Here is a 27,671-nt window from a genome sequence, read left to right as displayed (position 1 = left end):
AAAGAGCAGCAGCGGCAACACTGCCTCTTGCCCTTTGGCTCTCTCCTGAGATCTCTAAAGGCGGGAATTTCCCTGGTCCGTCCAGTGGCTCTAGGAGGAGGGAGCTCAGTGAGGAAGACAGTGGCTCTAGCCTACTGTGGAATGTGGAAGGAGGCACAATTTATCTTCAGGACTTGCTTTCTCCTGTTTTTGCTCTGTCCTTGTTCAAGAGACCACAAACCACCCGTCCTCTTGCAGAGGAGAAGATGAGCCTTGTAAATGCACGTGTGTCCTGCAGGAATTAGCGGACGTTCACCCATGCATGACTGAATAGGCAATGGAGGGGCTCAGGTACGGGGCCCCACTCTTGGACAGGTGTGTCCCATAGTGTCGCTCTTCCCTATAGTGTCGCTCTGTATGCCCCACAGATTGCTTTCTGCTTGGCCTGACTGCGATGGTTCTTTGTCACCCTTGGAGTATGGGTCCTTGCAGGATATGTGTAAAATATCACATGCACACTTAATACTCAATACTCTTGGCCCTTACTTTGTGTCAGCTACAGCGCTTGACACCTTCCACGGATAATTTCATCAATGTTCTCAATCATATAAATCTATCCTTATTCTCAGTGTATAGATGAAGAGACCGACGTTCAGAAAGGTGAAAACAATTGTCTAAAAACCCAGTAATAGGAGTATCAGAACCATGACTTAGAGCAGTATTTTATACTTTAACCTCTAAGCAAAACTAGGAACTTTCAAACTTTCTTTGATGCCAACCTATAGCAGGAAAAAATTTTACATCCTGGTGCCATGAATACACACATACACATGTATATCTGTTCATATGTGTATATCTGCATGCTTATGGGATAAATTTCTGGGGAAACACACTCTTACTGTTTTCTGATTCTATTCTATTCCATCCTATTTCTTTTTGTTGTGGTCTAATCTTATTTTTAAAAATTATGCAGCCCATCAGATTTCTTCCATGACTTTCGATAGGTCATTATCCGCAGTTTGAGGAACACTGGGCTAAACCATACTTAAACCATAGTAACTGTTCATGGGGACAGTGTCTGGAAAGCCAAGTTGCAGTCCTAGGACAGGAACTAATGTCTGTGATTTAGAAAGGTGTCTCTATTTCTGGGGCCTCATCTTCCTAAAATCTGAGTTGCAAGAGAGTTTTACAGAATGGCCCAGGAGGCCTTCCTCGTGTTTTTCTTTACTTGCCCCAAACGCTTTGCTTACATCTTTCTCTGGGGAAGAGGAGAGGACGCCTCCCCCAGCCGTGCACAGGGGAGATGCAGAAAAACAACCAAGTGACGGCTGGCAGGTCTTCACTTTCGCTTGGGTGGGGGGCTTGATCATGGTGCAGTGGGACATAGAGTAGACACAGTTCCCACCTGTCTGGGATTTGTGATCTGAAATGAAACAGCTCATTTTCTCATGCAAAATGTTCATTCGATTCCCCTTGCCATCTTTTTATTTGTCTGCTTTCTGGTATCTCTGCTTTCTCAGGCTTTCTGAAACTCCGAAGAAAGACCATTCCAGTGCAAGTTGGGAAGTGTGAGTGGCAAGAGGGAGACAGAGAAAGAGAAAGAACTGTGATAAATCAGATCAATCCAAATGGTGTGTCCGGACTCAACAGGTCTGTGTCCTGGTCTCCCCTTGGCCACTAGTGGCTGTGTGACCTTGGACATGACACCTGCACTAGGTGGGCATGTCACTGGGCCTGAAGGGCTTGGATAAGGTCTCATCCAGCTAGATATTCTGGAAAAATAAGTTCACACTCTGAGGCAGGGAGGAGAGGGAGCAAAACCCCCTGGGTGATGCTTACCACGAAAGGCCAGTTCAAGAAAACCCTGCGGATGAGAACTGCTTTATTCTTAATAATTCAAATACCCTATCATTCTTCACTTGGCTTCACTCAGAGGGTGTTTATCTCATTCCAGCAGGTTTCAGAGTTCCAAATTGGCTGCCTGTAGTGGGTGAGCGCCTTTGTGGACAGGTGGCATGCCTGTGCCAAGTGCCATCCGGTTACTAGAGCAGCTCGGCACACAGGTGTTTCCCATCCTATAAGATGAGGTTCCTAGGAGACATAATTTGCTCGGGTCCCAGGCGAACTGGTTGCCCCGGATTGTGGGTGATATTCACAGGATCTTTGCTGAGACCAGGCCAGTTCGACTGGGATCAGCTGGTTTACACCCAGGCCTTCATGTCTCTGATTTTAGGATGAAGACCATGTGGGGCTGGTATGACCCCACCACTGTGCATCCGGGTGGCCCCGTGGCCGGGAAGATGTGCTCTTCCCTGGAACCTGGCCCCCAAGTGGTGGTATTAGCACCAGCAACTCTGCAGTGCTTTGCGCCCCCATCACCTTGAAGCCCAGCACCACAGGCAAGGGTGCCATTGCCATGCACTCTCTCTGGAGGCTCTGCTCTCTACTTTCACACTCAGGACAGGAGGCCTATGCCCTTTGGCCCTCTGCACTGTTCTGGGACAGGGGCCATCTTGGGGGTGATCCAGAGGCCCCAGAGCACAGAAGGTGGAGCTCCTTTTACCTGCATCTAGGCCCCTCTTTCCTCCCTTCCTGGCAACCCCCCCCCAGGAGAGAACTGGGCTCTCCCACTGGTTATGGAATTCACAGACTGAAAGAGACTTGGAAGGGTCACCTTGATTCCCTGCCCAGAGGGAAGACACAGACCTCTTCGATGACCACGGCCTCTGAGGGCAGAGAAGGACAAGCTGCTGCCCTTGTGTGGGGATTCCCGCAGGCAGGAAGGGCTGCAGCTGAGGCCGCCTGGGCAGGCCTCTCCATTTGCATTCTCTCTCCCCCCTCCCCCCACAGGGGATGCTGCCTCTGCCTCTATCAGGAGCAGAGTCCTCTGACTCCCCTTGAAGAGGCAAGAGGAGAAAGATCCCAACATTGCCACTCTCCCCAGCAAAGATGGTCTGCATTTTTAGGTGCCCCTGGCAACTATGTCAAAAATGAGCCACATACCTACCTGCAGCCCCTTCGTCCAGCCAGCATTCACAGAGCACCTACACCATGCCAGGCATGTCCCCATCCTTAAAATGCATTGTGCACAGCAACAGGACCCCATTTATCTCAGGAATGATATGTAGACCAAGAGGTAGTGTTCCCGTGTGCTCCTGTCCATCTAACAAAGGTGCGTGGAAAAACACGTAGATGGCTGCTGCTCCCGTCCTTCTGCCCCAGTTAGAGAGAAGAGTGCTGTACCCTGCTCATGGTTTGGGAACTCTGAGTGCCGGGAAAAAGGAACATCCTCCTGCAAAATGTTTCCTGCAAACACAGCAAGAGAAGGAGATGCAATTATGTTGGTTTGAGCTGGGTTCAGACAGATGTTGTAGGTACAGAACCTGGGGCTCAGTCTTCCTAGGAAGAGAGGGGTCTGTCACTCATCTGGTGGGAGGACACAGGTCTGTGTGTTCTGGCCAGGCCCAGTGTGAGCCCCATCCCCACTGTGTCTCCTGGGAACGTGAGCCTGGCTGCTAGCACTAGCGAGGCAGCCAGAAAGGAGGGAGAACTACCCAGTGCAGGACAGGTTCCTGAAGCAAGCCTTGTTAGTACCTGGCGCTTGTGTGTGCCGATTTGTCCCTTAGATGCCCAGCATCTGTTGCCCTGGAATGCACACTTTTACTGTTTCCCCATGTTGCCTGGTGCTGGGACTCTGCCTAGGCCACTTAGTGCCTACTGCCTTGAATCAAAATGAGTGGAGGGCTGAGGAAGAAACACAAAAGTAAAAGTCCTAGGAGTTGTCCCATAGATACTTATGTTAGTCCTTAAAAAACCTTTGAAAGGGAGAAACAGAGTTTGCATAATTTTTAAGCCTGGCCACCCTGTGTCTGAGTCCCGGCTCAGTCACATACCAGGCATGTGCTTTTGAGCAAACTGACCACTCTGACCCTCAGTCTCTTCATCTGCATAGCAATAATACACACCTCTCCAAAATGCCTTGAGGATCAGCTAAGGTGAGTTATATTCACAAGCACCCAAGACAATGTGGTCCTGCTCAGCCTTTACCCCAATCATACCCATGAGCACATGTTAAGATCTTCCTCTTTACTCAACTCCTCAGACCAGCTTCTGCTCATCAACAGTTTTCCAGCTTGGAATATTTGGGGAGTGGGGTGCAGGAAGGTGACCCCAAGGCAACATTGCCTAGAATCAGAACACAGAGGGGGCTCAGAGCCCTTTGTTTGAGGTTCCCCACTGCAGAGGCAGCAGAAAGGAGGCTAGAGTGAGGTCACAGGACTGGTGATGTATGCCTTTGTTCACTTAGTACATCTGTAGCGATCTTGGAATAAGACTTATCTTGGCAGATCCATTTAGTATTCTGTTCAGCAGGGAAGCCCAAGGTGCCTTTGGATCTGCTGAACTGGCTGGTTGAATTCAACGACGCACCTGCCCTCTAGTGGTAAGAAAGGGAAAGGCATGGGCAGCCCAGGGCTAAGCCCCAAAGAGCCCACAGGACCTGAGATGCTGTGGGTGAAGGTGTGTGTGGTCACCTGGAGACTCAGCAATACCAGGCAGCACGAAATCCAAACTAGCCTAACACGTGGGGGTCATCCCCTGGACACACTCCCGGCCCCAGATTTGGGGTTCCACCCACCCATTCATTTGCTCCTTTCTTCAACCAAGGTCTATGGAGTGCCTCCTAGGGGTGGGGAGGAGGGTGGTTCCAGGTGGTAGGGACATCACCCAGTGATCAAGATACGCAAGTCCCCCCACTCATAGAGTTTTCATTCTAGTTTGTTGGGCATGGGTGGAGGCTCCTCTCAATCCTCCCCTTGTCTTGGTAGACACCAACCAGGAACTCGATCCATGCCAGCAGCTCTCATATCTGTCCCTTTTTGTAAAAAACGAACCATCCCAAAACTTCGTGGCTTAACACAATAATGCATTATTACTTCTCGTGATTTCTGTGGGTTGATTGGGCTCAGCTAGGCAGTTTTTACCCTTTATGGGATTGCTGCTAGAGCTGGAATGTCCCCAGTGGCTTTCTTACACACGTCTGACCCCTCTGCTGGGATGGCTGGGCCAGCAGGGGTGGGGGAAGGGCTTGATCAGGCATCTCTCTCTTCATAGTGTCTCCAGTGGGTACCTGACCATCCTCTGAGGTGGCTAAGGGCCCCCAGAGCTTTACAAGAGTCTGAGGCCCCATGCGCAAGTCCATATCAAAACTGATGGCACTGCACTTGCCAGAGAAGTCACAAGGCCAAACGCAGGGTCAGTGTGAAAGGCAGCCACACATGGGTTCTGCAGACCATGTCTGCTGGGGGCCACCCACGGTGATGATGGGAGGAGCAGTCTCAGTGATGATGGGAGAAGAAGCACTTCCTAAAGCCCGGGGTTTGGGGACTCAGGGTGCCCACTTTTGTTGCCACTGTCCTTCCCAAGAGTGACTTTGAATTGGGAATTCAATGACTCCATAATCCTGTGTGGCAGGAAATAATATCAGACCGGTGGGATCACTTTTTCATTGCTCTGAGTGGGAACCATCCCAGCAGAGAGGCTGTCTGCACACTGAGAAACACTGAATTTCCTTGTTTACCCTTTCCTAGTTGCCTTTTCTATTACCCTTTCCTATTTGCCATCAGTGAGAGAACTGGTGACATCGGAAGTGTAGGATATAATGGCACTAAGGTTTTGTGACAGTGAGCACATCAAATTTTAAGGTCACCAGGTCCTAGACACAAGTTCCAAAAAATAATTTCCAGCTGCCAAGTCTTAGTTTGTTTGTTTTTATTTTCTATTTTTATCTCCAGGATAGAGATGGGTTCATCATACCCCTCAGGTCATTAAACCACCCTCGTCTTGTTTTACTTATTTTTTTTTTTTATGTATGTCCGTATTTGTTCTCTTTGATTCTCATTCCCACTCTCCACCCCCACAGGCAAACATTCTAAGGCACCTAATGTGTATTTGTACACATTTATCCAAGCCACGTAGTCTTCTTGTATTGGCATATATGTTTAATTACCTAACCAGGATTCTGTAATAAATCTAATTTTGCTTTTTATTTTTCCCCTTAGTGCCATGGTTTGTAGGTCCATCCACAGGGCTCCATTTTCTCGTGTCTGGCTGTTCCTGGGTGTGCACTCCCCTAGTGCCCACCTGGCCTTCCTAGCTGTGAACTCCCAGATTGCCTCAGCTCCCACCCTACAAATATCAACTCTGGGGACTTCCTCACAGACCTTGTGAGCATTTCTGTAGGCTCTCTGTGCAGAGGCAGAACTTCCAGCACAAAAGGGATGTTTATAACACATGGGATGAGGTGGTGCCAGCGCTTTTGTGAGTGGATGCCCCCGGCTCCTCTCCAGCAGCAGTGCCAAAGGGCAGGCCCTCTCTTTGCAGTCCAGCCCTAGCATTAGCCATAGCAGGAAGGTACAGACATAGCCCCTGCTCACAAGGATCCCTTGGCCTTCCTCCCCAGTACGTCCGGACCCCGGCCCTTGCAGACTTGGGTCTTCAGATTTCACCCCTGGCAGTCTGACCTGGCCCTGGGCAGCCCCAGGCCGCATCCACCTGCCTTGGGCACTCGTGCCTCGTCCACCTGCCCTCTCCGTGTCAGCAGATCTATGTCATGGCAACACACCCAAGCAGCTGAGACCGGATTTACTCGGAGAGGAACTCAATGCAGATGGGAGATCTCACCGCCCCCCCCCCAGGGTTACCTAACACACCTCAGGGCTAGCCAAGTGCAGCTCCACAGACAGGGCCCTGGAGCATAGTCATCGACAATAAGCACCTTGGCTTACCATTCATTGGCAATGAGTCTGAAAAGCCAACTTCTTGGTTGGTTGGTATGGAGTAAACAATGCAACTTAATGAAATGACCCAATGCCAACCAACCACCTCTTCTAGACACTTAACTTCCCAAGAAAAGACACCAAGGCCCCCAAAAATGATCTTCTCAAGATGGTTGGGTAGTTGAGAGGCAAAGCTGGGCCAAACCCAGGGACCAAGTCATCCTTCCTAATCCTGCCCTAGGTCCTTCTACACTTCAGGGACCCCAAATCCACAGTCTTCAACTCTGTTCCGTGAGCTCAAATTCCTTCTTTCCCCAGATGGTCTTGAAAAAGACTCAGATACTAAACTGGGTTTATTGGTGGCTTTTCCTCCCTTTCCAATTCAGCACAGGTAACAGTAAAATGAAACAGGAATGCATAATATAAAGAGGGAGGAGAATAAAGTAACAGTTAAGAGTTTTTCTCAAGAGTGAATAGTCAGTTGTGGAATAAGGGAAGAAAATCCTATAAGAATTCCAGGCCAGTGAGTGTTTTCCACCCATTTTCCAGATGGAGAAGCAGAATCAGAGAGGCACCCAAGGAGTGACTGTGAAGAAATATAACCAATTATTTAGCAAATAGATCTAAAACTACACCCACAGTTCAATATTATCCTGTTCACAAGAGTCACCAATGTTGGTTTTCTCTCTTCATAAATGTCTCTTCCTTGTAGCTCAAAGAAACAATTCCTAATATCTTCATATGATATCTTCATTCTTTGATCTCATACTCCCTGAGAAAAATGACCATAGTAGTAGTTTCAGAAATAGTCAAATCACATTTACATGCCCTTGTCAAGTTGACAAATTTGGACATAAGAATCTATGCCTGAGAAAGTCTCAATTCTGGACAAGTGATTCATTAGGTAGGATGGCAGGATTTGAAGATAAAGGAAAGAGTTCTGGTCATAAGTAAAAAAACATCTTGTAGGACATGAGAAGGGGAAGTCTGCTGGTCCACATTACAACACCTTGGAATGCCCCAGAAACTACCTTTGAAATTAGAATAGGTTCGGGGGAGAAGGGGATTTCAGAATTTGGAGCTAATTTAGCATTTGTCCAGTAAGAGAAACGTTAGAAAGAATGAATGCTTTCTTTATAATCCAAAGCCACTCCAACCACTAGTTTTGTGAACGGGGTCACCCAAAGAACCCTTTGAAGGGAGCATGACATATAAACATCCATGGCATGTCTGTCCCGGTTTCCAGGACTGTGCCAGGGCATGTTGTCCCTGGCCCTGCAAGCCAGCACTTGGCGGCCCCTGCCTGACTCCATGCCCTGGGGTCAGGGGAGATTTTTTTTTTTTATTTTGGAAATCAAATGCGGTAAAATTCACCTGTTTAATAACATACAATTCGGCAGTTTTTGAGTATGTTTAGAGTTACGAGCCAACCATCACGATCGAATCCCAGAACATTTTTGTCACCCCAAAAAGAAACCTCATGCCCACCAGCTGTTACTCTCAATCTCCCCCTTTCATCTGCCGCGTAGCCTCTGGAAACCATGAATCTACTTTCTGACTCTCTAGATCTGCCAATTTTGGACACTTCGTATAAGTGGAATCACACACAAAAGTGGCCTTTTGTGACTGTCTTCTTTCATTCGGTGATGCTTTCAGGACTAATCTGTGTTGTAGGCTGAATCCATACTTCGTCCCTTTTTGTGACTGAATAATATTCCATGATGTGCCTATCCCTACCCCATTTCATTTATCTGTTCATCAGCTGATACACTCAGAAGGATTTTAGTACTAATCTGAGCTGAGCTTAAAACCTGCAGACAATGAGTAACTTCTGTTTCCTGAGCAGGCTGCTAACATGACAAAATCAGTGATTTCAGAAGATGTCTGTGGTCGGGGGGTGGGGGTGTGGGGGTGAAAACCAGAAGTGCAGTGAGGCACAACTGGGCATGGTGGAATGTGGAGCTTATTCTACTAAAGAGGAGAGAAAGGCCAAGGTCTCTCAAGGAATCTCTATGCAAGGAGCAACCCCGAACTCTCTCTCTCTCACTCTCTCTCTCTCTCTCCAGCTCTGACCATAAAAGCCATAAAGCCATAAAGCCACAGGCTGACAAGAGAAGTTCATTCTGGTGGGAGAGCACTCAGGGGTGGTTTCAAGCTTGTCTCATATGTCTCCTGGAAGCTCTGTTGAAAATCAGTTCACCGCACTCCTTCCTGGAATGTGCATGACTGATAATTGCCTTGTGCACAATTATCTGCCAAACCCTGTTGCTAATGAAATGAATGATTTAGTTATCCTTGGTGATGGCCCGCACTGTACAAGGACCTATTACCGCATCTGTGAGGCTGGCAGGAACGCCTTGCCAAGGCACCTGTATGCGATGTTACAATGAGCTCTCTCTGCTCAAACTCAACTGTGGAGGGGAGGCTGCCCAAGGCCATGGGTGCAGCCACAGCCTGTACCCCTCCCCAACATGCATCAGAGCTGGAAATATCTAGGGGCAATGTGAGAAACCAGGCCAGAGTGCAGCAATGTTTGCCAATGTTGACCTGCAAAGCCCAAGGGGCTGCATTTTGTCAGCACATGGGAAAGGGACAGGCTGAAGGTCTGTGCTGACATGTCAGGCTCCCTGAGGTCCAGGGAGATGCTCAGCTGGCTGGTGGACATCGGCATTTCCGCCCATGTTGGGGCCTCCTAAATGTGCCTCCTCCCGTGATGCCCACCGCGCACCTCCCTTTCCTCTCCCCTCTTAGTCCGCAGTGTGGGGTTTCCGCTCCTTTCCCCACCCTCGTTCCCAGTACTGCACTCTCCAGACTTCCTCCCTTGCAAGGGAAGCAAGGGAGAATAGCTGAAGGAACGTGGAAAGAAATGGGTATGGTTGGGGCAACCCCATGGTTGCTCGCAAGGCAAATACGGACAGAAATAAAGTGACTTGGCTCACGCCACGTTTAATACACTGTGTGGGCACAAGTGTGTGTGTGGACACACACACATTCCCCCTCATCTTGTCTTTAGGCATATTCCATTTAGGGGTGAGGTCTTTAGGTTTGGAACTAGTCTCTCTGAGTTAGGATGGAGAAATGTAGCTCAGCCAGGTGTGCAAACCGTCACGGGGCCTTCGTGAAGCTGGCAGAACCAGACGAGCCGGGTGGTGGAGGCTGCGTGGGTGATGGTGGAGGGGCACTGGCCTGATTCTGGCCACCAAACCCACAGCAGTAGGTAACAGATGCTCAAAAATGGCTTGCATGCCTCGTTATTTATTTTGACAGCCTCCTGCATGCCCCTCTAGAAATGTCGTGGCAACTTAACAATGGTATTAATGAAACAAAAGAGTAAACTGCATTATTATGAGAGGAGTGTGGCATGTGAAGACTATAAGAAAGTCAGAGCCAAGATCAGCACCTGGGAATCTCTCTTCTGTGGCGGAAATTTGGCCCTTCGGGGTGTGGGGGGGTTGATAGTGAAGAGGTGTCACTTAGAGTCCTGGTAGGGATGGTGGGTGGAGGCAGACAATGGTCCTTTGATGGTGTCTCTGCAGTGGAGAAAGAAAAGATCCTGTGAATGCTTCTGGGGGTGTCCCTCACAGAAGATGGGGGTGGGATGATGCCAGTGTTCCTATCAGCACGAGCAACAAAGTATCATGGTCCAAATTATGCAGCTGGAGCTGAGGGTGAAATTCCCGTGATCTATGGTGGTCATTTTCCATGTTTTGTAAAAAGCAGTGGTGCTCTTCTATTCCAATAAAATCTGTGCCAGCTCTTCCCCTGGAGGATGGGAGACAAGAAAGAGGAAGAAAAGGAGGAGGGGAAGTTGGGAGAGGGGGAGAGAGATTGACAGAAGAGAGGAAACATACTTCTTTGGTTCAAAATGAAGAGGACCTGGCTATTTTTCCAGAACCTCCCTTTCTCCACACGGAAGTGGCTGAAGTGTCCCTCCTTTGAATTCCAAGAGTCTGGAAGCCCCTGGTCCGATCTACACGAATGGATGGGCATTAAGGAAGGTGGGGGCAGGGGAAGGATGCTTTTATTTCTACTTACATAGGAGTACTGTGAGAATGAATAGGAAAATTTGTATCTGAGTCTGATAAATTGGGACTTCCTCTTTTTGAGGGCCACATGTTGATCCTTCCCATCCCAATAAACCAAGCTGTGATACAGCAGGACACTGAAGGGACCCTATATTGCACTTGTTAAGTGTGTGGGTTCTGGAGTCAAACTGTCTGGATTAAATCCTGACCCTGCTACATAGGAGCTGTGTGATACTGGGCAAGTTACTTACCCTCTCTGTGCCTTAGTTTTCTCATTAGTAAGAGGCAGTGCCAATAGCACCTGCTTCATGGGGTCTTGAGGGTTATACCTGCTGGTGTGTATGGCATTTAGAACAGTGGCTGGCATATGGTAATGCCTTAGTAGTAGCCATTGTTATGATACAGGTTTATAAGTCTACCATTTCCTGCATATGCTGGGTCCCACATGCACAATTTATAGCCCTCTGTCATCAGGCAGACATCCTGTCTCACCTCACAGCCCCAGAGGTGGCTCAGCTTGCTCAGCACTCGGGGAAGCCAGGGATCTCTGAGCAAAATGGGTAAAGGCTGAGGAAGGAGCAAGACGGTATTCTGCCCTTTATTGTTTGGCTTGGTACAGAAGGAGTCCGTGTGGACATTTAGTCACAATCTTATTTGACCATTGCGAGATGTGGAAAGACAAGCCTTGCCTGTCTTTACGATCTATAAACCCAAGGGGTGTTAAAGAATGAGGCCAGTGGACGCCTCCTTCATAACAGATTTATGCTGAGCTCCAAAAAGGCACTAGACTGTAGTGTGTTTCCCCTAAAATTCTTAGTTCCATTCTCTTGATGTCACCTACTTCCCAGTAGTGGTGCCATGACGTCTCAGATCTTATATTCTTATATAGGGGATTTTCCAAGGGTTTTCCCTGACCACTGTAAGGAGGTCCATGTGTAAGTGGTTGGCATTATGAAGGAAGACTCAAGGTGCGAGCTGTCAGCAGAGTGATAACCATGACTTTTTTAAGTCCCCTGTTTCCATCTTCCTGACATCACCTCTAGGGGTCCCATCAGCCTGTTAAAAGTAGAAGGGAGTCATTTCCTACAGGGAACTTACCATTTACTCTGGACCACCGAACTCACAGGCTAACCTCCATGGTAGACAGTGCTTGCTATGGGAAGGGGGAGGCTAGAGGGGGCCTCTGGGGCAGAGAAGGGACCTGCCACAAACAGGAGGATGGAGGTGGAGGACCAAGCGTGGCCACCTCAGAGAAGGAAATGGGTGTGGGTGTACCAGTGAGAGCGAGGAAACCAGATTGATGGAGTCCCAGAAGTAGCACAGAGAGCTGACAATGGGAGAGTCCAGCAGGGGCAAACCTGGAAGTCCTAGCTGGCTCCTTTTGATTCTGTAGGAAGTGCCATGTGATGTATGACTGAGAAGGACTTGTCTTCTGTCTGGAACCCAGTTAGGAAACAGTCCCAGATGGAGAGAAGGGCAGGGGCCGCAAGAGGGTCTGTAGCAGGTCGCGTGAACATACAGACAGATAGCAGAGCGTGTGTGATCAGTCAGGTCTCTAAACCAAATCTTCCTAGTGGGCTTTTTGCGTTATTTTCTCTGGTTCTTCAAGTCCCTTAATCCTCTGGGCCCTGAGCATGGATATTCCAGGGCTTCCATAGACATGATTTTTCACAAGTCTTTGCAAGGGTACCATCTTACCAGCGGAGAAACTAAGGTCAATGTTCTAAAAGCCTGGTTCTAGGAGCACCCCTGGGATCACAGCGCAGTGGGGCTTGAGGCATGGGCTGCTGGCCCCTCATTCAGGGATCTGGCTTCTCAACGTGGTCCTTTCCCCTGTCTGATCAAAAAAGGAAAGGGTGTATCCAGTTGCTTCTTTTAGGCACAGGTTCATAGAGGTGGGGTGGGAACCCTGATTTCCCACTGCTCCTTCAGCCTACTGGTGAGCAGAGAGCAGGCTGAGAAGGGTGTGCACTTAACCCTTGTCCTTGGACCTACATGGAACAGAGGGAGGAAGGAAATGCGCCTGAGCCTAGAAAGCATGGCCATCCCTGGAGGAGGCATGATGTTCCACGAACACCTTCTTCTCCAAGAGGACTGCTTGTACTAAGAATGAAGAGTACAAGCCACGGGTGCTTAGGATATGAAAGGGACCAGTGGGCTAACAGTTGGCCTCCATGTGGGCACTGTCCCTCCTTGAGTTTCTACCCACCTTCTCTGAGCCATACCTTCTGTCTTTCACCCTCTGAGCATCTTCCTTCCACCTGGGCTGCCTCTTGTCCTTTTTCTCCCTGAGCCTGTGATAGGGGCAGGGTGCCCGGCCAGCACGTGGACATCATCTTCAGTTCCAGATTCTCAGTGAGTGTGTGAGTGTGAGTGTGTGTGTGAGGGCTGGGGCTGGGGTTCGTCCGCAGGTCAGAGCACAGGAGTACAGAGAGCTTCTGAGGGTAAGGCCATCTGCACACCCTATACCCTGAAGCCCTAAGAACCTGTCACTCGGACCCACCGCCAGCCAAAGCAGCTTCCATCACTGACCAGAGGAGCGCAGAAGCCACAGCAGTAAGTTAAGCCTCAGAGGGACTGGATGTGGCTGGGCCCAGTGAGGGGCAGGAGGAGCCCCGGCTCTCAGAAAGAGCAGGCGCCATAGTTCCAGAGAAGAGGAAGCAGCAGAGCTTTCGTGCCCCTCCCCCTTGCTCCCTGCACAATGCTCACATACCTTACCCTTGGGCCCTGCAATCTGGGGGGCCTTGCAGAGACAGCTGATCCCAAGTGGAACAGCCAAGGATGTGAGGATTAGAGCAAAGTGATGGCCAGTGGAGTCTCTTCAAAGGTGCATGGTGGGTGGTCAGCCAATGCCCAAAGGCAGGAACAGTGGGGAGGCCGGAAGTCCGTGGTCATAGCGGGCAGGGGGAGGGGTTAAGGAAACTTGTAGACTCTCAGCTAGCTGTGTGGTGAGGGAGGGAGAGAGTGACCAAAGCGGGTGGTTTGGACAAGAAACACCGGTGCTCACAATGGCCGGTGCCCTGGAGAAGTTCTGAATAAATAACCTGGGCCTTTGAACACGGAGGTACAGGATAGTGTCACTTGATGGGAACCTTTGTTTGTTTTTTCACCCCCTCTGATGCCAGACATCTTGAGGAACAAGAGAAGGGGACAAGCAAGGCTTTGGGAACTGGCTGAAGGGGGGGGCTCGGGGCAGGTGGGCATGGTGGCCAGCTCGGCTGTCTCCCTGCCCCTTGGCTTTGCTAGACTTGAGGACAGAGTCCCGGTTCTGGTACACTTGCCACTCCCTGTCCCCCTTCTTTTTGTCTTCTCTCTTCTGATGGTGGCAAGTCCTTGCTTCACATCTGGATGGGAGCCTCTGAAGTTGGCAAGACCCCTTACCATCCACAACCCAAGCCTGATGGCTCTCTCAGGGACCTATTTTGTGAGGTAAGGCCAGTGGAGTCCGGCAGAATTCAAGGGCCTCCTTCTTTGGACAGTGCACAAGAGACCATGGTCTTCCTCTACAGAAAGCTGAAAAGCCTTGGAGTGGACACAGGTAGGAGCTGGGGTTCTGGTCCATCTCTGGTGACCTTGCCTTCCTTATAGAGACACAGATCCCACCTCCCATTATCCTTTTCTTTAAATGGAAAAGTAGAGGTCAGTGGAAACAAGATAAAATTCATTATCCCTCCCCCCTCTTCCCGCCTGAAACCGCCTGCAACATCTCCTGTTTCTACCCGGGCTCTGTGGATCTCTGCCCAGTGTTCTGAGCCCCAGACACCTTGCTCTCTCTCCGCAGATTGCTGGTCAGCATGTGCGCTGGGCATGTGCTGGCTTCCAGGCCTGTGAGGACCCGCAGAGTCGCTGCTGGAGAAGGCACGACCACCCTCCAGGAGCTCCCGCTCTAGGTAGGGAGTCAGCCGTGGAAATGGGTGGTTACAGTTCAGGGCAGACCGGGCCACAAAGTGTGTGCCAGGGACAGGGAGGAGGGGCAGAGACCCAGCGATGGTGTCCCGAAAAGCTCTCTGGAGAAAGTGGTCATCATCACTGGCATTTTAAGGTGCTTATTACGGTGAGACGCGGCTCTAAGCGGTTTCCGAGACCTGTACCTGCTCATACCAGCACTGCCCAGAGGAACAGAGGGGTGAGGTGCTCTGGCCACTGAGCTTGCCGCCCCACCTCCAGCCCCTCTGCCTCAGTGCACCAGCTGGGAAGGGACGAAGCCAGCAGTCCAGCCTGAGAAGCAGGTCCTGACAGCCACACCTTTACCTTTCTTTCTCCCCACTGATCTCCCTTCCTCATTAATGCCCACGTCCCTTCTGTCCTCTGTGCTGCTTCCAGACACTACCCACCAAAGGGAACTCATGGCCTTCTGAAGGTTTCCCTGAATCAGGGGCAATGTGACTCTGTGGGTGGCTGTAGAAGCCTCCCACAGTCCTCTTGGCTCAGCCTTGCTTTCCTGTCCCACCCCACCTCCTTCCATTGCCCCGGCAGCCTGCACCCCTGCCTCCCCCAATGCCTCACTGTTCCCCAGCCCACAGCCTTGCCCCCTGGGCCCCAGGTCTTGGCATAAAACTACTTCCTGCCAGAAATGCTTCTCCCAGGTGCCCCGACAACTTCCTGCACGTCCTGCAGACTCGGGCTTCTCCTGAAGTCTTCCTCGGCTTGCTAAGGCCGGGTCCTTTGTCTCCCGCCTTGGGTTTCCGTCTGCCTCTCGCTCTCTGCGGGGCACTGGGGCTGCATCCCTGTGCAGCATCTCTCCCCAGCTCCACGCTCAGTGACTGCCCCGTATCTCGGGATCTGCCGTGGTGGGAGCATTTACACTGAGCTGGCCAGTACTACAGATCTGCCTGCCCCCTCCCACCCTGAGAGCCTGTTAAGCATTTACCAACACTCTGCCGTCTCATGATTTGCAGATTCATTGGCCTCCCCTCCCAGAGGCAAGTGCTTCAAAGCAGGGCCACATTCTACTTCTCTTTGAAAAATCAGGCCCAGCGTACTGACCGGCACCATGTGGAAGGTAGAGATAACTTGTACGACAGGAGACATGCCCCCAGAGAGCTTGTCATTTAATTGTGGCAACAAATTATTCTGCTGCCACCATAATGCTTTGAGAATCTGCCACGCCCATGGCCGCCTCTTATTCAGAAGCCCTCCATATAGCTCCCCTGGCCTATATGACCAAGGTAGGGATTTTTTGTCTGTTTTGTTTTATGGAAAGTGGCTTGGTGCTCAGAACAGCATCTAGCATGGGGAAGTGCTTAGTACTATTCAACTTGTCATTGTCATATGAATATTAAGTGATACATTTCAAGCTCCTTAAAGCAGTCTTCACGACCCCTCATTAACCAAATCTGTTCTCTCTCCGCATCTGCTGCTCCTTCCCTCCTAGAAGGCTCCATTGCATTCCCACTGATCCTTCGGAGTTAAGAGAGGTCCAGGCACTCCTCCCCTAGCATGAAGCTGCCTCCCCTCCCCCTCTGTGTGCCCAGGACTTCCTCATTCTCCAGTCTGCTACCAGCTTCAGGAATACCTCCTGGTTCCTACTCTTCATCCCAGTAAAGATTGTTTCCAACATCTCCGTGAACCTTTGAGCTCCTTAAGGTCAGGGCTGCTGTGTGTACAGCTTGGTGTCCCTCTAATACTCCAGCACCTAGCTTAGAGTCTCACACGTAGTAGGTGCCCATTGTGGCTGTGTGGTCCATAGTTGTGCACATTTAAAAAATTGAGAGACCAGCAAAATGTATGCGAGTCCCAGCCTCCGTTCCAGCCACTCCGTGGCGTTGGCTGATTAGCAATCACTCCCCGAGTCTCAGTGAGGGTTAGGGTGGGACGGTGATGCCCAGAACAAGACTGGAGGAGACTTGAGCCTCGCAGACTCTGAGCCAGGTGGGTCTCATAGGGGAACATGGCCTTTCCTTCTCTCTTCTTCCTCCTGGCTCATGGCCACCTCACTCCTGGCTAACTATGGCTACTTCCACCAGCCAGGAGAGGACCATCTGAGTGGGCTCAGGATAACGGGATGGCAGGGCATGGCAGTGTTGGGCCTGGAGAGAGGACTGTTAGGATGCACTTTTTAAAAACTGGAGGTTGATCAGGGAGGTGCCAACTTCTGATGGGAGGCAGCGAACTGACTGATTCCATAGAGGACCGGAAGACCTCAGTCTGAATCTCAGCCCCACCAGTTGCTGGCTGTGTGACCAAGGGCAGCTTACTTACCTTTGGTGGGCCTCCATTTTTTAATCTATAAAATGGGGGTAATAATACCTACTTTATAAAAAGAAACAACTGGAAGATGATTGAAGTAGATAACGTATGAAAGTGTTTAGTTCTGGGCCTGGCACACACTGGATGCTAGCTAAGTGGTGGATATTTCATTATCTTTAGCTGTTCTCTGTTCAAATGGAAGCAGAACAAAAAACTTTCTCGTAGAAACAGAAAAAAAAAATCTAGCTGAGGCTCGACAAGTCACCGGGTAGTGATTTGTACTCTGAATTAAGGGATGTGGAATGATCGGCTGAAGTCCTGCTGCTCACAGTGTGGTTCCCAGACCAGCAGCATCAGCTCCCCTGGGAAATTATTAAAAAAGCAGACTCTCCTGTCCCACCCCAGGTGCACTGATTAAGAATCTGCATTCCAACAAACATGATGACCAGGAAAATCTGTGCGCTCATTAAGATTGCATGGCTACAGCCGGAGCACCTTTGGAAAGTCCTTCTGTTAACATTCCCAGTAGCTTCTCCCCCTTTTCCTGTGCTAACAGGCTTCTTTGTGCAGACAGGTGGGCACTGTGGGAGCAGGGGCACAGAGGAACGGTGGTGATTGGGGCTGAAGCCAGCCCTGTCAGGACAGCTGCACCACCAGCGCCAACAGGGGTCTAACTGAACTTTCCCTTGCTGTCCAGCAGATGGCGAAAGTGTGCTGGAGTGCCTCTCCAAGGTCCTTGAATTGTCTAAGTGCTAAGGTGTCTTTGGATCTTACACACTTGTATGGAGTTATCTCTGTTAGCTGTGTCTGGGGAGGCTTCTGAGGCGCTCTGTTCAAACCCTTCCCTCCAGTGCCCTTTTGGTTGAATGCTCTTGGGGTTTTCTCAGGTGGCCATGTCTGAGGCTGATCTCAGAGCAAAACCTTGGTCCCACTACCTGGCAGAAGGACACTCATCTTAGTAACCCCTCACACTACCACAGACTCCCACACAACCCCCCCTTAATTCATGCACCTGCATAAATGTATGCATTTTCCCCCATGAGCAATCAGGCTCTAATGTAAATGAAAATGGAAAGACAAATTTAAAACCCTGATATTATGTGACAAGGATCATCAGGTAGCAAGCACCATTCTTAGCTGTTAATGAGAAGAAGAAACATTCCTTGTGAATCCAGAAACCTTGTGGGCCTGAGTGGGATTGGGGCTAGGGTCATAATTTGGGGGCGGGGGAGTGATGAAAGGGACAGGGCTTTTTCCTATCAAAAACTTGCCCAAAGAAGTCTGAGCAGAGAACATGTGAGGTTTGTCTTATGGTTGCCTGAGTTTTAGGCTGGGTGTTTAATACCTGAGTTCTCTTCCAAATGCTCTGGGAAGTGGGATAGGATATTGGAAGAAACACAGTCTCTGAAGATAGACTGTGTCCAAATAACCTAGGGTAAGTTGTTTAACCTCTCTGTGCCTCAGCTTTTCCATCTGTAAGATGGGGATAAGTATAAAACATATACTATTATGAGGGTTTATATCATACTTTAAACATGCCAAGTATCTGGCACACTGTACATGCTACGCAAGTCTTCGACTAGTGTTATTCCCCCTGAGTTTTAGTTTCCCCTTCAGTAAAACAGGCAGAATCACCCTGTCCAAGGCAGCTGAGGTCCCAGGAGAAGAGTGGAGAAGGAAGATCCCCAGAATTGACACCATTTTTTCTTTCTCTCCAGGTCTTCTTCATATTATGTAAGAAGCCAGAGCAGATCACCTTCCTGCATATCTACCATGTTCTTCAGCCCATGGGCTGGAGTCAGATATGTGCCACAGGGTCAAGGTAAGTGATACAGCCACAGGAAGCCCTGCTCTAGGCCCTTGTAAGGCAGGCCCCTCTCTGCTGGGCTGAGTCCCCAGCTTGTGAGGTGTGCATCCCTATAAACAAGGGTTTGGTTCTAAGTTTCCCCTTTTTTTCTGGTCATGAGACCAGACCTCTGCTCCCATTTTATCTCCGTTGTTCATCAGAGCTTCCCAGCCACCCTCTCTGGCATGAGGGAGGGGACCGTTGGAGATTCTTAGGGACATTTGCCCAGACAGTACAGAGGGAGTTATAAGCACTCTCATTTGGCACCCCATCAACCCCAACCCACAATCATGACCTCAGATAGCTCATGCCAGACTTCCTAATGATAGGACCCTCCCAGGGATTTTTTCCCTGTAGTGTGTGCAGAGATGCTGTCTGCAGCATAGAAGATGAGAACATGAAAAAAAAAAAAAAAAAAAAAACAAAAACCCAAATCACTAGGTCCAGCTCCACTATTTCCCTGGATCTTCCCTCCCTACTCTGTAGCCTCCTTTATCGAGATGCTGAAGCTTTGGTCCATGTCTTCACATATCTGCACCATGGACTGGCCAGCCCAGGGCCCTGTGCAGCTCCACCCATAGTGGAAGTGACATTTAACCATCCTTCAGCAGATAAGGAAGACCCGTCAGCTCCAGAGACCTTGTCTGAACCTGTGATGAGGTATTTGGCCATGAACAAAAGCCAATCTCATCACTGGGTCTTCCTTAGTTTCTCATCTTGGAAGCTTTCCATCTTGTTAATAGTAGAACCGACCTTAACTCACTGACATGATGTGGGACCTGGAGCAAGTGACTTCCACACTTCAGGCCTTAGTCCCATCAGTGAAGTGAAGGGGCTGGGCTGTATCCCCTCAAAGCACTAATATCCCGAGAGCCTGAGATCTCTGAGTGATCCTGCAGGTGACTGGGTGCCTTGTGGTTTGGGGAACATCATTGCCAGGTGATGGTGGCAACCTAAGGTGGGCCTCATGGGCTTGGGATGGGTTGAGTTTATCATTAATGTCCATAGGACATGGCTGGGTTGGGGTAAATTGGACACCAGAGCCAGGAGAGGGGGTCAGGAAGACTCTTTGGATCATAAGTCAGGAGCAAATGGAGGCAGTGCTTCACCAGGCTTCCAGGTTTTTCTCTTCCTGAGCGACCGAAGGCCTGCCCCCTGCTGGCAGACAGGGAGGTGAAGACAGGAGGGATCAAGGGCAACATCTTTCCAGTTCCGCAACCCTGCTGCTCAGTGCTCTCCTGTTTATTTTCTCTCATGTTCTCTTTCACCCAGGGTCCGTTTGTGGCCACTGCTGCCCACTCCTACAATCTCTTCACTGAGCCCCCCTTCCCTGAGGGGCTCGACATGGCGGTCCTCCTGCACACCTTCGGTGTCATTGGCTTTTTCCTCAACTGCTACCACCAGACATACCTGAAGAGCAAGCAGGAGAAGCAGACTTAATGGGGCTGGACCCAAGGACTGAAACTAGCAGAGCCGTCCCCACAGAGAGTTGCCAGAAGACAGCGTGCGCCACAGCCCACCTGTGTTAGACAGATATCTCTGGGCCTGCATTTCATTCTATGAAGGATGAAGGAGAATTGTCCCCCCCTCCTTTTTTCCCAGAGTTAGGGAGGGCAGAAATGGACCAAGTTTCCTGAACTCACTTCCGTTATAGCACTTTTCACATGGAGTTATTTCACTTTTCACACAGCCCTCACTGCAGTGCCGGGGGAGGGAGGGTGGGGACTGTCTTCTTCCCAAGGTTCCCCACACGGGACATAGTGCTTCAGGAAATGTGCATTTGGGTCCTTGTAGTCCACCACCAGTAGTCATGACCTCTGATGAAGATCAGGGCTGGTAACATGCCAGAAGTCAAGGCTGGCTTGATAGCTCACCTTGCCATGGGAAATGATGACAAGAATGTCCAAGGGTGAGTGTGGGTCTGTTTGGTTTCTAGAGTGGCTGTGTGAACATTTGTCCCTGTGTCTCTTCTAGTCTGTTCACTACTACCTGCACTTGTAGTTATATAGTTGTACGATTCTGTGTATGTGAGTGGGCTGATGGAATGGGCTCTGTGTTCATGTCTAAATATTCGCTTTTAAATATACATGCTTGATCCCTTTGAGTTTTTCTCTGTGTTGTTTGCTTGTCTCTTCTATAAGTCTCTGTAAGTGCCACATGGTAATAGAAGCCAAATTTGGATTAATACTTAATACTGGGGCACCTGGGTGTCACAGTGGGTTGAGCCTCTGCCCTTTGGCTCAGGTCATGATCTCAGGGTCCTGGAATCAAGCCCCACATCAGGCTCTCTGCTCAGTAGGGAGCCTGCTTCCTCCTCTCTCTCTCTCTCTCTCTCTCTCTGCCTGCCTCTCTGCCTACTTGTGATCTCTGTCTGTCAAATAAATAAATAAAATCTTTTAAAAAATACTTAATACTTCTGTCTGCAATGGGAGACATGGAAGTTCATTGACAAATCTCTGAATACATGTTTCACTAAGGGCCTCACAGGAGGACGTGAGAAAAGAAGAAATGGGAAAACTGAATACAGCCATCCACTTTGCAGAGAGGGAAACTAAGAGCCATCAAAAGGGAACGCATGGCTGAGATCCCACAGTACAGCAGAAGCAAACATTTGCTGAGCCATTTAAAACTAGAAGTGGAGAATCTCTGGGGAGCAGCTGGCCTAGGAGCTGTCTCCGTGCTTCCAGGATGCTTGTTTTTTCTTTATAATCTCTCTCCTTAGCTCTTTTCCTACCCCAAGGAAGTCCCTATTCTCAATGCCTCACCAGTAGAGAACATTCACAAACGGTTGAAGCTGATGCAGTGCTATTTGCGGACTATTTATCCATCAGGCACTCTGGTTGATTAACTCAAGGCCAGGCAGGGCTGCATCCTGTGGACAGTATATTCCAAGAAAATTTCCTCTAAGTTATGCAGGATGTGAACACATCCCACACACTTTTCCATACCCAGGTTGAGTGCCTTCGGAGGTGGGTGCCTATTTTAAGGCAAACATTTCTTTTTTTTCTCCTTGAACACATAAGAGTAAAGTCTGTTCATTTGCTTAGCAGCCAACATAAAGGGAAAAAAAAATCATCATTCCAGAGTTCAGAGCTAATGTTCATCCAGATCTTTGTAGCTTCTTCTGCCTGATTAAGCAGCACAGGAGGAAATGATATGTCCCAGGTCACGTCTGAATGCAGTAAGGTTCAGGCTGGGAAGAGCCTGGTGTGAAGCAGCATGGTAGAGAGGGTTAGGGAAAAATCCTTGGTGAGCTGAAGGTGTCCTTCCTTCCTTTAAACTGCACTGTGTATAATGACTCTACCTGGTTCAGGAGTACTGTGCAGCACTGTTTATCAGTGTAGAAAGATTGTGTGAATATTATAAAACACAAAGTTATTTGTATTTGTCAAAACATAGCCAAATCCATAATTAATATCATAGTTTACTTCCATGAATTTTTAAAGATAATGATAAACAAGGTTGCATTTTTAAATATATATAAAATATATATTATATGATATATAATTAATATATTAATGTATTATATTTATAGATATTAATTATATATCATATATAATATATCTGTGTACATATATCAATATGTATATTATTGTGTATATTTACATATATTATATACATATTAATATATTCATATATAATTATATATTAGTAATATATAATTATAATATACAATCATATGATTATTTTAATTATGTTTTATAAATTATTCATTATTATAAAATATATATTATTTATGTATAAATTATTATAAATAATAATATATAACTATAAATAATTATGAATTATATAATTAAATTATATAATTTATATATTAGATCATATAACTTATAACATTTAATTATAAAATTTATAATATAATTATAATTATATGATTTAATTAATTATATAATTAACATATATTTATATAACATAAGATATTAATATAATATATGTATTTTTAAAATATAAATATATTGCATTTTAAAATTTATATTAAATATATAAATAAATATTAAATATTTTAAAATAAATTTTAAATATATTGCATTTTTAAATATACAGCATTTTAAATATATGGGTTGAGCTGTACCTCAGAGAGTAGCCGTGTGCCAAGACAGGGAGGCCCAGAGGGGCCAGTGGGACAGTCCCAGAGACAGAAGTGAGGGGCTGGTCCTACATCTGACACAAGGGCACAGAAGCTGGAGGTCTGGGTTCCTGGCTATCACCCCATAAATCAGGGTACATCTAAAGGAAGGAATAAAACCCACCCAAGATGGGGGAGCTTCGTGGTCATCTTCCAGCTCAGAATCCAGTGACCACTCCCCTCGCTGCCGGCTGCCACACACATTCCACGGTGCACTCAGCTGACCCTGCATGCGGGCACTGCTGGGCCTGGACAGGTGTCTGGAGCCAGAAATTAGAGGAAAGCCCTGTTTCTCCTCCGTCACCCTCCCTTTTGCCCTTCCTTGGGGTTCTCTGTGTCAGTGGAGGAGCCCTTCTAAAAGAAGACCCTTTTGTCCCTGAGTGGTCTTAGGGTAAAACATCTGCCACAAAGGTGGATTTCAATTAGGGTTTTTGGAATTCAAGCCCTCCCCATCAGGATCTACGATCTCATAGATCTGTAAGCTTTAGGTAGACAGTGAGCTGGTCCTGCAGACACTGGAGGGAAGAAGAGGGAATAAACCACCTAAGAAGTAGAGGACCTTGACTGGAAGGATCTGTGTATTCACAGGGAGAGGAGGGACACAGGCTCACGAATAAAACAAGGGAAGATCCATTCCCAACAGTCTGCACAGAGCATCATCAGGGTGGGGACCCAAGCTGGACAGCATTCACAGGGGGTGCAGCCCTGGGTCCTCAGAAGCAACAGCTGAGCTCAGAGTCTGCCTTTGCCCTCTCACTGCCTAGGGTATGTGGGCAGTTCACGTCATCTTCTAGGGTCTTTTTCATGTAGAGTTCAGGTACGGGGCGTTCTCATCTCTAAAAAAACAGACTCTGGTGGAGGTGGAAAATTAAAGTATGACCACAAAATAACCCTTCTTTAAAAACTAATAACTTAGCAGTACAATATTAAATAAAAATGTAAGAGCATCCCAATTTCACAAAGAATTACATGTAAACTATGAACATCAAAATGTTAACAACGATCTTTTCTAGATGGTGAAATTATGGATGTTTTGAATTTCCTAGCAAAGGCTTTTTGAATTTCTTTGAATTTTCCTGTTTTCTGCGAAGCCTGTTTTTTTTTTTTTTTGATTATAAAAATTGTACTATTATGACAAATTTAGGACAGCCAGGCTGTTCTTTTTTCTGAGAATTATGCAAGTATACGATCGGCTCATCAGATCTTCATTACTGGTATGGGCGGCATAGTGGACCCCACGACTGACCTCCTGGTCATGCAACATACAAATATGGAGGGCTCACTGCTAGTGCTGAACTCCATGTTAAGGAGACTGACACACAACAGATATGATTTGCACTGAAAGGACCCTGTGAATACTTAAAAAGCTAAACCTTTGACCACTTCCCCTGATCCAGGGCAAGTTAGGAAGAAAGTCAGTTTTGTCCAAGGGTGGTGGTGAGAGAGGATTTTGAACCAAGATTTATACTTAGTGTCAAATGTGAAAATGGGGCTGACCCCCACCCTTTTGAAACTAATCTTCCCCGCTCCTTGGTGTAAAGACTATTTCCAGAATGTTAGAAGTGAGGCATCCAAATGTAAATCTGGTTTGATTAAAAAATGAACCAAATATGGGGTGCTTGGGTGGCTCAGTTGGTTGAGCGTCTGCCTTTGGCTCAGGTCATGATCCCAGGGTCCTGGGATCGAGCCCCTCAACAGGGAGCCTGCTCTCCCTCTCCCCCTGCTTGCATTCTGTCTCTCTCTGTCTCTCTCTAAGTAAATGAATAAATCTTTAAAAAATTAATCAAATATGATACATTTTAAAAATCATCTGTGTCCAAGAGCTAACTTTTGCCCAGATCATGTAATAATTTTTGCTTCCTAGCAAAGGCTTTTTGAAATGAGAATATAAGGGTGAGGCTTCCTAACAAGCTTTATGTGTAGAACAAAAGTGGATTGCTTAGTTGTGAATGGTAGTGATTATTGAACTACAGCTTTGTCTCCTTTCCAGTGACCTTGGTATTTACGGACATATTTGAGAGGTGAAGAAAGAGATGAAAAGACTTTGCCCTGAATCTGTATAACAAGGGAGTTACAACTAGGGCCTTGGCTTCTCAGCTCCCTGTCCTGGGCTCTGCGTCCTCTAGGTCAGGGTCAACACGAGAGGGATATATTCCTGTGAACAGGGCAGTTTAGATATCCCAGATCTTGAGTCCCAGCTGGTAGCTCATGCTACGGGAAAAACTGACACCAGTCTTCTGCGTGCCGCTCTCTACCACATCCTGTGCCTTCTTTCTTATCTCTTATTTCAAACACAGAGTACTTCTGTGGTGATTATATTTACAGTTTAGCTTACTGGTTACAAAATGTCAAATAGGATATCAGGATGAAAAGGGTGGGAGAAGGGAAAGACACAGAGGAAAAAATTGTTTAAAATAGACTATTTTTCAAAGAAAGAAGGGGAAAAAAGCTATCTGCAGTCTTCAGATTCTCTAGGAGCAAAAAAAGAGAACACAGGTATGGTTTTAGACGCTCCAGCACCAGATCTGAAGACAACATCCTTCCAGAGACTGTTTCCCCAACTGCCACATTGTGTAGGGTCAAGTCCCTATGACTAACTCCTTACCATACATACCTCCTAGTGGTTAACTTCTTTGATCAAACCCTGACTGATATTGTTGCCCCGCAGCGTATACAGCTCCACAAAGTCACAGAGAACCCTGAATTAAAAATGGAGAGAAGTTGCCTTTCAACAGTATTTGTGCCCTGTTAAGAACTGAGTGAGCAAAGGAAACTGACCCAGCAGCTATTGCAAAGTGCGTGCTTCCTGGGAGAAACCAGAGCACCCTCCAGCGCCAGGATTGTGAACTTCACCCCCAACCCTAGACCACCTGGGGCTGTCTGAAGACAAGAGGTACTGCCTACCTTTCTTCATTAGGACTGACGCGTAAGGAGACATTCATTGCTTTAGGATTATCGATCAAATCATCTGAGAACAGCACACTGAAATTCTTGGCTTTTAAAGTGAAAAGTCACAATTCATATATAGGGGAAATTTGGAAAATATATCAGTGATTGAGCAGGGCTCTTTATTTTTTTTTCCTCTTTTTTTATTCCTTTTTTTCCCTCCTCTCTCTTCACCCCATTGAATAAAACCAAGGGGGGAGAGAATAGTTGGAGATTATTCAGTGCAGTTAGATGTGAGTGTAGAGAGTCTGTGTTGTTTAGAGATGTGAGCAAGGAGAGACCTTACTGAAGTCAAGGGATGTGACAAGTCTTGCAGATTTGACACTGGATATATGAATGGACAATGGTGAGAATGTACATAAAAGTAGAGCTCAGATCCACAATGAGCAGAACCAACCCACAAAACCAACCCACTACTGGTAGTGCCCAGCCCAGGAAATCATCCTGCTATTTACAAGTCAGACTGGTAGGAAGTAAGACTCTCTACCAACTGGTCCTGCAAGCTAACAATAACCTCTATAACAATCACCCCAAACACTAGGACTTAAAAACTGACAGCTTCTCTGATTTTTGTCCGTGTTTCCAACTTAGGACCACCCAAAAAAACTAAATATGCACTCCTGACCTATTACATAGGGCTCCTTGTTTCTAGTTAGCAGACCAAGAGCTTACCTACACCGACAGCCTCCACTCAGGGCACACCTGAAGAATTTCCTTCCCACCATCAAGGATTCCTACCTGTCTGCCTTTGAGTGTCTGCCAAAATGCAAGTGATGATGGTTGATTCCCTGGTATCACAAGTTTTGCTTGTTCACCTTTGGCTGGGCTTCTTTTATTTGCACATAAAGTCTCCTGTGCTTAACAATGTGCAGCAACCTTGAGGTCAGATGATGGTATGGTCTGCCATATGCTGAGGAGGGCTGGAGACAGCTTCTTGAGTTTCTCATGACTTTGCACTAACCCAGGAGGTAGGGTTGCTAAATAAAATACAGGATGTCCGGCTACACTTGAATTTCAGAAAAACAATGAATAATTTTTAGCATGAACATATCCTATGCAATATTTGGGGCATACTTATTCATTATTTATCTGAAATTCAAATGTAACTGAGTGTCCTATATTTTTATTTGCTAAATCTGTATAATCCTACAAGGAGGGCAACTCAACATTCTCATGCCCCATTCCCACAACTGGAAAGAAAAAGTTAAGAAGGCTGGAGTGAGAGCCCTGGTGAGGCTACAGAGTTTCTGAGCTAAAAGAAGGGAAACACATCAGAGATGACGTGGGTAAACCTCCCAGGAATTGGATGGGATGCAGTTGTGTCTCCATGGATTGCGAGAGTGGAGGAGACATGCCCAAGAACTAGAAGCAAAATGACTCTTCTAGAGCAAGAATGTGAGCTCTAGACATATCTAGGTCCTGAAGAGGATGCCCACTTCTCATCAATGCTACTGCTACATTTGGAGCTTCAATATTAAAAAGCAAACCTAGGGTGCCTGGATGGCTCAGTGGGTTAAAGCCTCTGCCTTCAGTTCAGGTCATGATCTCAGGGTCCTGGGATCGAGTCCCACATTGGGCTCTCTGCTCAGCAGGGAGCCTGCTTCCCTCTCTCTCTCTCTGTCTGCCTTTCTGCCTACTTGTGATCTCTATCTAATAAATAAATAAAATTTTTTAAAAAAGCAAACCTAGTGAGCAGCAGTGTTTTAAAAATTAACATTTTGCATATATTAGTTCATCGTGAGGCTCTCAAAAGTTCATAGTCATCACATATATGAGTGTCTGGT

The 27,671-nt window shown here is 47.6% G+C and overlaps 1 long non-coding RNA gene across 1 annotated transcript; it reads left to right on the top strand.

Annotated features, from left to right (window-relative positions):
* Positions 1 to 1,131: 1,131 nt before the first annotated feature.
* On the top strand, positions 1,132 to 20,919 carry LOC101688582. Its single transcript, XR_201410.3, has 4 exons — positions 1,132 to 14,318; positions 14,562 to 14,670; positions 18,688 to 18,791; positions 20,088 to 20,919. It is a non-coding gene; the product is annotated as an uncharacterized LOC101688582 (long non-coding RNA).
* The last annotated feature ends 6,752 nt before the right edge of the window (positions 20,920 to 27,671 follow it).

Source organism: Mustela putorius, unplaced genomic scaffold (assembly GCF_011764305.1).
Source record: "Mustela putorius furo isolate JIRA1106 unplaced genomic scaffold, ASM1176430v1.1 tig00003988_pilon_pilon_pilon, whole genome shotgun sequence".
NCBI lineage: Eukaryota > Metazoa > Chordata > Mammalia > Carnivora > Mustelidae > Mustela > Mustela putorius.
The sequence above is the reverse complement of the archived record's forward strand: the minus strand, read 5'-3'. Positions and strand labels throughout refer to the sequence as shown.